Genomic DNA, 13,575 nt, shown 5'->3' with positions numbered 1-13,575 from the left:
AACATTATGGAAGAAGAAAAGGAGAAAGAATAAATTATAATTTTTTTTGTTTTATTTAATGGCATCATTATAATTAATTAAATTAATAAAGGTAAAAACATGAAACGAAAAAAATTATAAGATTATAAGATTTCTTTTAACTTATAAAGAAAAAAAATCCATTTGACAACAATTGGCCGTGCATACAGTACAGGGCTACAGGCTATTGCCCATTGGGTTAGCGATTTCAAGATCCGAGTTATAACCCGTTTGTTAAGACTTTTACGTCAAACTGTCTCAAAAGCGAATTGCGATGACAGAGGCGTAATGGTTGAACACCTGTGGTCAAGAGAGAACCCAGATTGCACTTATGAGGCACCCTCTATGGGACGCAGCGCAGATGTGAATTCCCAGATTTCCTCTACCGGCGCTGGCAGAAATCCAGTTTGACCCTGACTCGCTGGTAGAGTAATTTCGTAATACAGCTGTGTTTTTTGATGTAGTGGCACTAGGGGTGAGCATTATTCGGTTAGAACCGAATATAGAATCGAAATTTTTCGGTTTTTAGATAATTCATTTCGATTAATTTGATTTTTAGGAATTTAGGTTTTTGGTTTTGGTTTTTAGAGTTAGAAATTCGATTAATTAACTGAAATTAATAATTATATAATATATATATATAATTATTATATATTATATATTAATATATAATATATAACATTTAATATATAATATGCTATATATTTATATATTAATATAATATATATATAATGTATTATAATGAAATTCAATTTCATAATATATATTATAGGTTATAATATATAATATTATATATATATATTAATTAAATTCGGTTTTTAACCAAAATTTTGGTTTCGGTTATTTCAGTTTTCTTGTAATTCGGTTTCAGTTCAGTTTTCATTTTTTATTTAGGTTTTTAAATTTTTGGTTTATTTGGTTCGGTTTTTAACTGAATAAACCAAATGCTCACCCTTAAGTGGCACGTCTTCCGGGTTTTCACCAAATGCAACTTTTGGCGTTTTCGTGTGGGGTTCAGTTCAAAATGCCAAAAGCCATGCCCCGAAATCCCTCCCAAACAAATACTTAATCAACCCTGACCTGAAGTTGTGATTAAGTGGAATGATATACCCTTGGAACTAGACCTGTTCATGGGATGGGTAGCCCGATGGGCCGATGCAGCCCAACCCGATCTAAGTCGGGTTTGGACAAGATATTAAGCTCGCAGGTTCGGGCTTGGGCCTAAAACATCAGGCCCTGACTTTTTTTTCGGGCAGAGTTCGTACTTTCTCAAAAAATCCTAGCCCAAGTCCAAGCCCGACCTAATAACGTATTTATATAATAAAAATATATAATATATTCTTTTCTTTATTATTATTATATTTTTTTCAAGTAATAGTATCGGATCTCGGATCGAATCGATCATTGATCTGATCCATTTGCACCCGTACACATCACGAATGATCACACCAATCTTTAGTATACATGGGAAACCTATTATGAGTGAACATGCCAATGTTCTATAGAGGTGTTCACTCATCATATTCCCTCATGATAGACTGTCCAACCTTCTATGCATAATTTTGTCTTTAGCCAATTGGGATTCCTATGCTTTGGGCTGAAAATGGATTAGATTTAATCGTCAAATTCATGCATTACTTGGATTGAATTAGATCTAAAAAATATTATTAAATTAATTAAGATATTGCCTGATCACGCGTATTAGGATTTCATCCCATTGTAGAGTTAAGTGGGATTTGGGCTTAGATAATTTCTTTCTCATTTATACTATATATCTTTATTTTACATTTAATGTTATAAAATTTATAACTCCATTAATATGAGCTTGTCTTACATCGTTTTTTCTAAACCGGAGAAAGGAAGAGGGTTGTGTTAGGTTGGCAGCTATCATAAAATTTTTACTAAATTCTATTAGTGAAGGAGTGGACTCCATATAGTTTGGATAAAAGCTTAGATGATGATAAAGATAATTTAATTTTATATTTTATGACTTTAAATTAATCTATTAATATATATTAAAACAAAGATGAGAACTTGAAATTTTCTGAGTGGGATGAGCTTATGATTATACATAGTAGCCACTTTTTTAGTTTAGTTCATAAATTCATAATGAAATATCTGATATTGACACATGCCATCTCGGTGCAACCTTTTGGAAGAGATATAGAACACTCAGATTTATGGAACTTTGCCTTGCTCTTTTTTCTGGCGAGTAAGTTTTGCATCGCATAGGAGTTTAAGCTGAATCTTTTGGGATAATGCCCCTATGATTTTCTCTTGGCTCAATTTGGAAGGACTATAAATACAAATTTGTGCAGTATTAATACATACAAAATAATATAAAATACAAGATTTTGCACTATAAATATTTGTTTTTATACTCCGTCCAAATTGAGTTTTAGGGTTGGGAAAATTTTGAGTGCCCAGACGATGATTATGGTAATAATAATAATAATAATAATAATAATAATAATAATAATAATAATAATAATAATAATAATAATAATAATAATAATAATAATAATAATAATAATAGTAATAATAGTAATGATGATGATGAAAATAAAAATGAAAAGAGCAAAAACAATAAACATTTGGCTAGAGGATGAGAAGCTTTTGTTTGAAGAGATTTCTTATAATTATTTTTATTTCTTTCATTAAAATTTCTTTTTTTTTTGTGCTTTTATGGTTCATTGATAATTTTATATTATTATTCTTGGGCAAAATTGATTTTTCTTTTATGTTTAAAATCATGACATCATCTTTTTTTATTGGCATCCCAATGTCAAAATAATGAAAGGGGTTGGTTTGTATAATTTATCTAAATTGTGGAGGGAGGTTATGAGTTCGGATGGGCTCCCCACAATGCACGGCCCACAGCACATCCCCCGTGCATAGGGGTGGATTTGAGCCGAGTTGAGACGAATACTTGACTATTTGGGATGTGTTAGGTTCAAGCTTAAGCTTGGCTCGATTCAAAGCTTGCAAGTTTGAGCTTGGCTCAACTCAAGCTCGACTGTAAGCCAATTTTCAAAAAAAAAAAATATATATATATATATATATATAAATATTTTTTGTTTTACAAACAAAAAATTAAGAATTATAAAAATTATTTACTATTATATTTATATATTATGTATGTGTATATGTATGTATGTATGTATGTATGTATGTATGTATGTATGTATGTATGTATGTATGTATGTATACAATAAAAAAATATTTATTTATTATACTAGGCTCATGAGCTGAACTCGAGCTTCACTAGGCTCGAGCTCAGCTCGAAGCTCGGCTCATGGCCACCCCTATGGCAGTGCATTGGGAACATCTCTCATGCTTTTCATGGGGAGATGTTCCCAATACATTGGAGAATGGACTATCGGATACCCATGGGGCATGCTCTGTGAGGAGTCCATCCAATCTTGGAGGTTTAAGTAATTTATCCTAAAAGTTAATACAAATTTATCTAACAATATTACAATAAGAAAAATAAATGAAATTAAGTTTTAACAAGATTAATAAAAGTTAATTAACAACTAATAATATTATAATCATTAATAATTAATTAGTTATGTTATAATAATTAAAAGGGTAAAATACAAAAAAAAAAGCTCCCCTGAAATTCCTAACAATCATAAAAACCTCCCTTGTTCTTTCACTTTAGCAAAAATCTCCCATAGTTTTTTAAAGAATACGACAAAAACCTCCCTTCCATCAATAACCAAGACGGAAAATGTTAAACTGTTGAATAAATTTTTCCCAAATGCCTATTTTACCCTTTTGCGAATGATTTGCATCTGTTTTTACTGAAATACCCCTGTCGACATGTTATCTTCTTCTTCTCCGCTGTCAACCTCTTCACCCTCTTTCCCTATCCTAATTTATCCGGTAAGAGGAGTAACGCAGGACGCAATCTCTCATCCAAAATCCATTCATTCAAGGAGGAACCTCTTTATCCTCTTTTCCTTTCTGTTTTTTCATATTATTTCTTTGTCGATTTCTTCCTCTTCTTTCAATCTTCCATCCTTAATTGCTGAGTCAATCCATTGAACTTTAACAATTTGCTATTCAAGATTTGAGATGTGGGTTGCACACAACTTTGTAATGAACTGTGTGGTTTTCTCATCTATATCTGGTTCACCCAACCAATGTCCTCTGTCTTCATCACTGCGATGCAGCCATCCCTTGTTTCTTGCTTCGACACCTATATCCTCCCAGTTGTGCGGCTTCTAACACTTGAATATGCTCAAGATGGAGAACAGGGATGATGATTTTCTTACTCTCTTTATCACATGTGGTTTTGGTACCCACCATAATTAATTACACTATTTTTTAAGAGGAGACTTTTCCTTTAAGCAACGACATCTAGAACACTGAAAAAACAGAGAAAAGGGGTTCAGGGTCACCGGTGCCATTGCCTCAGGAAGAATCATATTGGAAATACTTGACCATGCAAATTAACTCATCAAAGCAAGGACACCAAGGAGACAAACTCTAACGTTACATGCCCCTTGGACCGTGTGTTGATGACAAAATGTTTTGGATATTCCTTAGCAATGTAAGCAGTCCTAACCATGGTTTTCCCTTGGATTCATTGACAGGCCAGTCCTTTGATGCCAAACATTTCCATATTGCTCTACGATCTCAAAATGAAGTTTTGCCATGGGCATCCATTCTCGTGGACCACAAAGATCAGAAAGCACTGTAGCTCTTGACCTAGTTTCTGACTTTTTCTCTAATTGTCCAGATGACCCTGTCTTTCCTCTCAATCCACCATATCCAAACATCTCATGCCATTCTCTCTGTAATTTCTTGCTAGCACTAGCAACAATAGTGTTATTGGTGTCTTCCTCATCATCGTCCAAATAATCACTCGATATCCTACCCCCGCCCCTTCTTGGAAGAGTGATGCAGCGGTGGAGGCAACGCAACCCATGCAAAGGGTAGATGTAGCGGACAACAGAAGGGGTGGAGGAGAGTGAGGGATGTGGCGGGCAGAGAACCTCTAAGGATGCTGTAGACAATAAGGAGGAGGTAGAATTTCTTGTCGCCAATCTGGAGAAGGTCTTGGGAGTCCATCTTGACGGGAGAGTTACTAGGGAGGTGGAGGACGCCTTCGACGAAGCATCTGTTCTTCCCGACGACTTTGAGGGCAAAGCGACATCGTTGGAAATCGTAGAAGATGAGGGAGATGTTCATGCCACCGCCGAGGCTAGCGAGGTAGACGTCGACAATTGATTTCTTGCTGTTTCGACCAAGGATTATGGAATAGATCATCATGTAGTATCACTTTGGAGCTTGGCGAGGCTGGCCTCAACATCTCTCTCAAAAAATAGAGAAGGAAGAAGGTTGAAAGAAAGAAGGACACCGCCACACATGAATGGTCTACATACTTTTCAGATTACCAACATGAGGAACTTGCATTGCACGTGCTTTTGCCTATTGGCGCTATTCCCTATAGTCTACATACTTAAAATCTTTAATTTGTGGGAATGACGTTTTCATGTCATGTGAGAATGCTTTAAAAGGGTAGGATGGTCATTTTGAAAAATTAATGCATCGTTGAACGTTTTCTGTCTGGTTCACTAACGGAAGGAAGGTATGTGTGAGTTTTCCAAAAGTTCAGGGGAGATTTTTGTTAAAATAAAACTTGAAGAGAGGTTTCTATGATTGTCAGAAACCACAAGGGAGGTTTTTGTATTTTACCCTAATTAAAATTATATTAGTAAACTAATATAAATACTCAGTCTTATATCAACTTTTCTTAAAAAAATCCCGTACGGATCCTAACTAGTGTTATATAAACTTGATAATGTTTTAATAGATCAGGTATTATGTAAAGGAATCAAATTAGAAACTGTGTTTTATAAATCCACCCGATATTGGATTTATTTTGGATATCTTCAGTTTTTATCCCAATTCAATCAATCCATTTGCAGCCCTACCCGATGTTCGATAACCCTATATTAACAAACTTTCAATGTTGTCATGTGTAACGGGTCGGGTTAGAAATGGGTCATTTAAACCCAATCCGAACCTCACTACCCCAATTCCTATTTCAAGTTTTCTAGTTTCAACCTACTACAACTTGGGTAGGCCCTATCCACTTTATTAGTTTTGAACTGGGCTTTTACAACATAAATCCAAGCCCCGATCCAATGCAATCAAGACGAGTCCGATAATATTAATGTATGTGTAATTGTTAATACAAAATTACCTTACATTCATAAATAAAATAAAATTGGTCTAAATATCGTATTTTCATCAAACCCTCATCATAAGATTACGTAATCTGCACCCTAATATCTCAGCCAAGCCCATTCTAGTTCTATTTAGACCTTAAGGCTCAGTTTGGAAAGAGTACAATTGTATAAATACAAATATTTACAATGCAAATACATACAAAATAATATAAAATGTAAGGTTTGCATTCTACATATTTGTATTTATACTCCTTTCAAACTGAGCCTAAAGCCAATTTTTTTGCATCCAAGCAATAATAAGCCCATCTTTCAAGGTTTAACACAAACAAGTAGATGGGCTAAAGATAGATGGCCCAACTTGAGTTGAGACCATGCAAGCTTAAGCAAAATCCGTTTTGGTTTGGCTGAAGGCCTGAAGCGATCAGGCATTTAGGCTAATGGAAGGAAAATGTAATTCGTAGCATCAGAAATTTTCTTTTCCAATTTAATTATTAGCAGCAAACGTTTGTTTTGTTTGTGGGCTTAAAAACGCATAAAACATGGTTCAGTTCTTAGTAAAACGTCTAGCCCTTTTTTTTCTTTTTCTGTTTCTGTTTCTCAAATTCTCATTACAAATCGCTAAAGCTGGGTTTGGTTTGAAGGAAAAAGTAGGGAAAGGCAGGGAAACATTTACAAACATTGTATATGTTTCCTTACATTTCCCTTCTTTTCTCTACTTTTTCCTTCAAACCAAACATAGGTTAAGGGTTAGGTGAAGAACATTGGATTGGAAAAAACCAGCTTAACCCTTGCAAGACAAGAGCATTATGGCCACCGATCAAATTAAAAGACGGATTTGCTTTGCTTACAAATGAAGCACCAATCTCACATACAATTCATGGTAGTAATCCCCTTCATTTCACTCCCACTGTAACATAGGTTGGAGGAATATCAGCTCCTTTTTAACACCAGCTTGATCGAATGTATTTACCAGCACCTGGGCCATCCAGGAATTAATACTCCTGTTCCCTGTAATCCATGTACCCACATGCATGCAGTTGAAATTTTGGATCGAGCCAAACTTCAATACAAGGTGGGAGTGTTCATGGGCCGGCACTCTGAATTACATTGATCACAGCATTATATTTCATTAACATGCATGAATGAAAGAAACAGTTGGAGCCATCTAGTTATCTTCCTAATTAATTGACCCCATCATGAATGAAACCCTTTCCCTGATTTGCATGAGTACAAAATTGTATCTATCAAAAATGTAACAAGGAAATGAATTGTACCCCTCAATAACAATGTCAATCCCTAAGTACGTATCTTGAGGGAATCCCCGTTTGGAACAACCTAGCTTGATTGGTTTATTAATTACCATCGACGGAAATAATGTCATTGTCCAAAATTTTCACTTCTGCCTTGAAGGTTCCTACTTCCTAGCATGGATCGAGTCGTATTTCAGAAGGTGTGCAGCCTGCAAGAAAACAAAGCATAAAAAGTAATAAAGTTGGCGAGTATGATGCTTATTGACATGTGTGATGGCAACTTAATAGCTAGCTAGAGACTGCTGAGAGACAATTTGCACCAAAATATGAAATATCCATCAGAAAACACACCGGACAGGATTAGAACCGGCAACCTAGCTAATAATTAAAGGTTCATTAATTTCAAACTTGGATCATAAAGTGGAAGTGGAAGAGATCTCTTAACCCAAATTCGATCAGTATGAATCAGAAGAGCAATTAAGTATCATATATGGCCATGCCTAAGTACTGTTGATGATTGAGCAGGTGGTAATTTATCTTTCTCAGCTAGCTCTTGTTGTTGTTGTTGTAATTTTACAATTACAGTAAATGGATCAACAGATTCAAATCAGAATTGCCAGTGAACAATCTCAAGAGATCAACCAAAACCAATTAGAAATTGATATCTGAAGTTGCAACTCGATCGCTTGGGAGCGAGTTGGGCTGCCACCACATCAAGGAAAGACCCTTCTCTGGATTCTTTCCAAAGGTCACAGTCGACGTGCTGGATCGTAGTCCGTCGGAGAATTCATACACATCAAGCCTCTGCAACCAAAAGAGAAATGAAGTTACTAGTTTATTTGAGAGAGAGAGAGAGAGAGAGACCTTAGAGAAACATTGGGTAGGGTGAGAGTGGTGATCAGAGATCCTGGAAGGAAGCCTTGTATTGGCTGGAATCCTTGAGGAAGCTAGAGTTGCGTGGGTGGCCATGCTGCAACTGAAACCAGTGGAAAAATCTTGGGAGTATGTATTATATATACAGTCGATATATGGGTATCTCGATAATTTTGGTACTGTAATGTCGTCATATCTGGTAGGAATTAATAGACTAAAGCAGTGTGTGTGTGTGGTGAGAAGACATCAAGACAAGAGATATGAGATAAGATGAAGCGTGTGATGGCAACTTCTGAGTTTGAACCACACGAGATCGGCACTCCTTCTTACACTACCCACGTCAGTTTTTGTCTTCTGGTGTGTCTTCTATGGGTCCCACACATCTATAGCATTTTGAGTTGGATGATTAACCAACCTTCCATCGTGGCCGCTAGCATTTCAATTGTTCTACTAGATTCAGCAATAGAAAACAGGGGAAAGAGACCTGGTGGAGATTTACCAGCAAGGGAAAAAAAGAAAAAAAAAAAGAAAGACTGAAGAGATTTTGGCCTTTACTGCATCCAGAACAAGTTATACACAATAACAATGTTTTCCAACCGCCGTTCACCCAGTAAACTGGTTTCGTTTTCTCTCATTGAATTAGTTAATAATCCATTGACTCGGGTTTTATCAAAATAGATCATTCATTTGAACCGAAATCTGAAAACCGGTGGCCAAAAAAGTTTCCATTCTAGATCGTTTTAAAATTAGTTAATAATCCATTGGCCTCTCGTTAACTGTTAATTTCAAATTATGAATACAGTGTTTAGAGACCTTTTTCCTGGGTCGTATGCAGGTAGGCTTCCCCTTCCCCTTACCCATCACAGTCCTTTCTTCTGAGATAACTGTTGCGTCAAAAAACCTGATTTTATACTCTTCAAAAAAAATTCTGATTTTACTTTCTCTTTTTATCCTCTATATTTTTTTTTTTTTGTTTTCCCAGTATTTAACTACCATAAGGCCGTACGTTGTTTATCAAAGTGGGGCAGTTACAATGGTCTAACTCTCTATTTACAATTCCAATATTACCCCTGGAAATTGGAAATGAGAGTGGGCCAAATAACAAATGCGTTTTTGTCCCATTCTCACCCCTACAAAGTTGCAAATATCGGGTTGTCCGATTGGGCAAACACCCTGATATGATATTACTTGATATGCTTTAGCATTGGCGAATAGAAGTTTCTCTTCTCCGTTGGATGACGAATGTTTTTTTTTTTTTTTTTTTGTACTAAAAAATGAACAAGAGGAAAGCAGCATTCTTTTCTATTCATAATAGTTGATGTGGGATGGACCTGGAAAAAAAATAGAAATAAGATAAAAATAATCTAAGAATTATATAACACATCAACTTTTCTATTTATCATAAAACAGAAAAAGAAGTTCTTTCAGCTATACTTAAAAGTAAGCAAATTAGACTGCTTTTCTATTCATTAGAGTTGAATAGATCAAATGCTTTCCTTTGAGATACACTTATATCTTTGTTCACCACTCCAATGCAACATCTACTAGTTCACATAGCTACTCTTGGAACTCCAACTCAAACAAACCGACCTTTTCTTAGAATTTAAAGGTAAACAAAGTGAAGTGATTGAAAATGCTATGTAGAGATAACTGAAAGTTCTACAAACATGAAGCATTTTGAGAAGTATTTATTAAGATATGCAAGTAAGATTGAGGGTTATTTCTACCATCCCACAACAAAGATGGCCATGATAGCTATTATATCCAAGTAAGATTCACCTCTACCAAGTGTTGATTCTGTCAATTAGCATTTATTGTTAATTAATGAAACTAGCTAAATATACCCAAATTCATCTGAAACTACTTAATCTTAGGTCCAATTAGCTGTCAATTCCTTGTAGGAGTTCATCAGTTTTTTTTTTTTTTTTTACAAATTCCAACTAGTCTGAAACATTTCTTTCTAGGTGGATTTCTTGCCCTAGTTCTATTTTCAATTCAATGAAACCCTGATACAAGTAATAAAAGTATAAAATAAGTAGACTTTCAGATTAGTGATTTCAAGTAAAAAGCCAGGTATATTCTATCCTATTTAGCATATATCTGAAAAACCTTGTTTTATTTTTTTTATATGATACATTAATTCTGTCTTTGTATTTTGGTTACAAACTTTATTAATTTAGAGTCCCCAAGGAATTCACTATTCATTTGTATCTCCCCATAAATTTCCTACTGTATTCCATTATTTCTTATATCTATTGCAGCAAGATTTGATTATTTCTTTTTTTTTTGAAATTTGTGCAGTATGAATCCATATTGTCTAAAATATTTGCACCTTCATTTATATTTCATTCTGATTATATCATCATTTTCAAACTTGCAGTTGATATCTTAGGCTGTATGTACATATACTCAATGTTAGGTCCAATCAACTGTCAATTCCTTGTAGGAATCTTATTAGTACTTCTCTTTCATTTTAGCACAAAGTGATTGCTTAAGAAAATTTTACATTTTATTTTCAGCCTCAATCTTCATTGTATAGGTTTTTGCTAAGAAACTGGAAAAGATACCCACATACTGATCTCTAGCCGATGCAATCCATTAACCTATCAAAAACTTGAATTATTCACATATATATTTGCTTATACTGGTTCAATTGTTTATGAGCTACACTATACAAACTCTTAAGTTGCAAGTATAGATATTAACCTGAATTTACCGGATGGCAATCAATTAGACAATAACAAATCTTCAAACAAACCAATCGATAAAGATTTCCTGACGGGAAGTCCATTTTACCTCCTTACCAACTTGATACATTGAGGTGTTGGGGCTGAATCAGGACCCCAATGCTTATTGTGGTTAATCAACCAGTGGTTCAAATACCCATTCTACTAGTTCTGTTAAAGGTTAGAATTAATTTTTGGCAGTCTTATATATTGATGTTAAATGTTTTTTTTTTTCTTGATGGTTTTTAGTTCATTCGACATGTCCAAATCTATAAAGCCTATGCTTGTTTGAGGTACCGATTGGATACATAAAAATGTATTCTGGTTCAGTTTTAAGTCTTTGATAAGCGTACATTTGTGTACTAAGAAATAATAATGGCCATCTTTTACATCTTCCAAGGCATGTTTGTACTCGTAATTGATGCAAAGTTTGTATCTAAACTTTTTGGATATAAAATTTGCACTCATAATTGGTTAATGTAAAAAAAAGGTGAATTTCAATCTCCAAATCTGTCTATACTCATTACAACCAAAAACTGTTGGGTTGGAATACAAAATTTGTCAGCACAAAATTAAACCAGTTTGTATTCATAACAGGTTAAAGAGAATTTTTGAACGGTACAAATTTACTTCAAGGGTAAAATGAGTGGATTTTTTTTTTCAATTTGAAATATTTGAAACTCCCCCCCCCCCAAAAAAAAAAGAGAAATATTTGTGCTATATTACCCCCTCTTGATGAAAACATTGTTACTTACTGATGAGGGCAGATTTGGCCCTCCAGTGAAGTTGCGACACGTGGCACCTCGTGACAACTAGGCAAGCCCCCAGGCAACAACTTACCAAGTTGGTCCCCCCCTCCCGGGCACCGGTCTGGCTGGCCTGGCGCGACCTGGCGCGGCCTGCGCGCGACCTGGCACGACCTGCGCGACCTGGCCGGATCAGCCTGCCACATGCGCCGACCTGGCAATCTGGCCCGAACGCAGGCGCCGACTTGGCGATCTGGCCCGGACACAGGCGCCGACCTGACAACATGATCCGGACACAGGCGCCGACCTGACAACATGACCCGGACACAGGCGCCGACCTGATGACCTGACCCGGACACAGGCGCCGACATGGCAACCTGGCCGGACACCGACCCGCCGACTGACACAGGCGCCGACCTGGCAACCTGGCACGGACACCGACCCGCCGACTGACACAGGCGCCGGCCTGGCGATCTGGCCCGGACACAGGCGCCGACCAGATGACCTGACCCTGACACAGGCGCCGACCTGGCAACCTGGCCCGGACACCGACCCGCCGACTGACACAGGCGCCGACCTGGCAACCTGGCCCGGACACCGACCCGCCAACAGACACAGGCGCCGGCCTGGCAACCTGGCCCGAACACCGACCCGTCGACTGACAGGCGCCGACCTGACAACCTCGAGGATTTCATCACCATACCCCGGTTCTGACGGGATATGACGTCTTACCATTTGAAGGCTTTTTACCCACCTAACCCGCGAGGGCACCACTATATAAGGACTCCGACCCCCAAAGCTAAAAGGGGGGGAAAAAAGAGTATGGTAACCCCCGCTCTCTAGCTCTCTCATTTCTCTCCAAGCCCTCTGTAATCAGAATGCTAACTTAGGCATCGGAGAGTCCCCACCGGGAAAATACCCCCGGGTCCTCTAATTCAGTTCCCACAGGTCCCTCAGCTCCCGCCGCCTACAAAGGAGAGAAAATCACCTCACGCAGGGGGTAGTCGGGTAGCGTTGCACCAGGGAGCTCCACCATCCTCTGAGTTGCAGACCGCCTAGGAGCAAGTCAAGTGACGAGTTCGCCATCAGGGAGCACTACCAGGTAGTTCGCCACCAGGCAGTTCGCCACCAGGGAGCACTGCCGGGCAGTTCACCACCAGGCAGTTCGCCATCAGGCAGTTCGTCACCAGGCAGTTCGCCATCAGGCAGTTCGTCACCAGGCAGTTCGCCATCAGGCAGTTCGCCACCAGGCAGTTCGCCACCGGGTAGTTCGCCACCAGGCAGTTTGCCACCGAGCAGTTCGCCACCAGGCAGTTCGCCACTAGGCAGTTCGCCACCAGGAAGCATCACCAGGCAGTTCTCCCCCGGGAAGTTCACCACCAAGTAGCTCATCACCAAGGCACGTCACCACCAGGTCAAACACGAGGTACTTAGCCAAAAAATTTTACACATCCCAAAAAATGGTACGTGACCAAAAACGGTTACATCACTTACCATTTATATATGACAAAGATAAATTGAACAATTAAACATTTTTTTTGTACAAACTACTATTTGGTAAGATATTTATTAGATAAATGTTCAACTTGGTTTGTGTAAGAGCCAATTGTTCTAGTGATTGTCGAACTGGCCAAGGGTGTCACGTGACGGATTTCATGCCCACCCTCTTCGGGCCATATTAGCATCAACTACGTAACGGAAGAGCACAACCAAGAAGGAGTGTCCCACACGAACAAGGAAGCAGATTCCACCAAGAAAG

The 13,575-nt window shown here is 37.7% G+C and overlaps 1 long non-coding RNA gene and 1 pseudogene across 1 annotated transcript; both read right to left on the bottom strand.

The window, feature by feature from the left end:
* Positions 1-3,592: 3,592 nt before the first annotated feature.
* On the bottom strand, positions 3,593-5,304 carry LOC104603890 (FHA domain-containing protein FHA2 pseudogene; annotated as a pseudogene).
* Positions 5,305-7,418: 2,114 nt separating this feature from the next.
* Positions 7,419-8,512, bottom strand: LOC148791174 (uncharacterized). The gene is made up of 2 exons (XR_016076768.1): positions 8,336-8,512; positions 7,419-7,680 (listed from the first exon to the last, which is right to left on the bottom strand). It is a non-coding gene; the product is annotated as an uncharacterized LOC148791174 (long non-coding RNA).
* Between the last annotated feature and the right edge of the window lie 5,063 nt (positions 8,513-13,575).

This window comes from Nelumbo nucifera, chromosome 5 (genome assembly GCF_055504915.1).
Source record: "Nelumbo nucifera cultivar China Antique chromosome 5, China Antique-T2T, whole genome shotgun sequence".
In the NCBI taxonomy this organism is placed as follows: Eukaryota; Viridiplantae; Streptophyta; class Magnoliopsida; order Proteales; family Nelumbonaceae; genus Nelumbo; species Nelumbo nucifera.
Note: the sequence above shows the minus strand (reverse complement) of the source record. Positions and strands in the feature narration are given on the sequence as shown.